The sequence below is a fragment of the Taudactylus pleione genome, unplaced genomic scaffold (assembly GCF_031769625.1).
Source record: "Taudactylus pleione unplaced genomic scaffold, aTauple2 ptg000085l, whole genome shotgun sequence".
NCBI lineage: Eukaryota > Metazoa > Chordata > Amphibia > Anura > Myobatrachidae > Taudactylus > Taudactylus pleione.
In genome coordinates this window covers 13311759-13313066 of record NW_028284487.1, presented here as the reverse complement: position 1 = coordinate 13313066, position 1308 = coordinate 13311759, and the positions used below count along the sequence as shown (strand labels likewise).

Genomic DNA, 1308 nt, shown 5'->3' with positions numbered 1-1308 from the left:
TTATTATCACTGAATGGTTTCTAAAACGTTTGAGTATTGGTTTAAAATTTATTTCAATGACATTTTTCCAGCAAGCCAAAATGTAGTAGGCAGTATTTGAAAACGCGGTGGGAGACCCCAATGGATTTTTAGTCCATCGCCAAAACCAATCGGCCACGAATACATACATATTTTATAATGTGTCATATTTGTTTACTTTTTTTAAAATAAATATTTAAACAAGGTCCCACCGAGATATGAACTCGGATCGCTGGATTCAGAGTCCAGAGTGCTAACCATTACACCATGGAACCTATTGATGTATTATGCCAGGCTGTAACAGTCCACATATAATAAACTGTATACTAAACTGGAGATGCTTAAAATCTTTGAAATGCTACCAATCTATTTGCATATTGTTAAGGCCGGATTAAGGGCCACATGGGTCAGGGGCTAAAATGTTTCAGGGCCTATACTGAAAAGGTGAGGAGATGTGACCAGTGCTATGTGGATGTAGCCAGATCCAAGTGGGTGTGTACAACGCCTACACTGTCAGCCCCAATTTCTCTCTAAATACAGAAAAGTAGAAAAATAACATAGTTTGATGAGAAAACTAAAACTACAATTTTGATATTTATGATTTATGGCCAACCGTATAGTTGATGATGGGCCTATTTTAATGTGGAGGACTGTTGCTCCATCCACCCCATTGTTATTCTCGCCCTGTGTAATGTTTTCAACTCTATGTATAAATAACTTTTTATGGCAAAGCAGAAAAACCCTCTGTTACCTTTTTGAGTGCTGTAGCAATGGATTTCACATCCCAGATTGTGATTGCCCAAAATGGTGATATGATGATTTTTTAGAGAAAGCTAAAGTACATGGTGATATGGTAAATCATGAAGGAGATTGATAAATTAGATGATATGGGGGAATATTGCTGGTATCAGGTGCAAATAACATAACTATGATAATATAATAGTAGGCACACCCCCATGGCAAAGAAAGGAAGCATTTTTGGTTTATTCTACTGGGGTTTATGATCACTGAATGGTTTCTAAAATGTTTGAGTATTGTTTTAAAGTTTATTTCAATGACATTTTTCCAGCAAGCCAAAATGTAGTCGGCAGTATTTGAACACGCGGTGGGAGACCCCAATGGATTTCTAGACCATCGCCAAAACCCATCGGCCACGAATATTTTATATTTTATAACGTGTCATATTTGTTTACTATTTTTACAATAAATATTTAAACAAGGTCCCACCGAGATTTGAACTCAGATCACTGGATTCAAAGTCCAAAGTGCTAACCATTACACCATGGAACC

The 1308-nt window shown here is 36.8% G+C and overlaps 2 non-coding genes across 2 annotated transcripts; both read right to left on the bottom strand.

The window, feature by feature from the left end:
* Nucleotides 1-221: 221 nt before the first annotated feature.
* Nucleotides 222-293, bottom strand: TRNAQ-CUG (transfer RNA glutamine (anticodon CUG)). The gene has a single exon. It is a non-coding gene; the product is annotated as a tRNA-Gln (tRNA).
* Nucleotides 294-1236: 943 nt separating this feature from the next.
* TRNAQ-UUG (transfer RNA glutamine (anticodon UUG)) lies at nt 1237-1308 on the bottom strand. Its single transcript has one exon. It is a non-coding gene; the product is annotated as a tRNA-Gln (tRNA).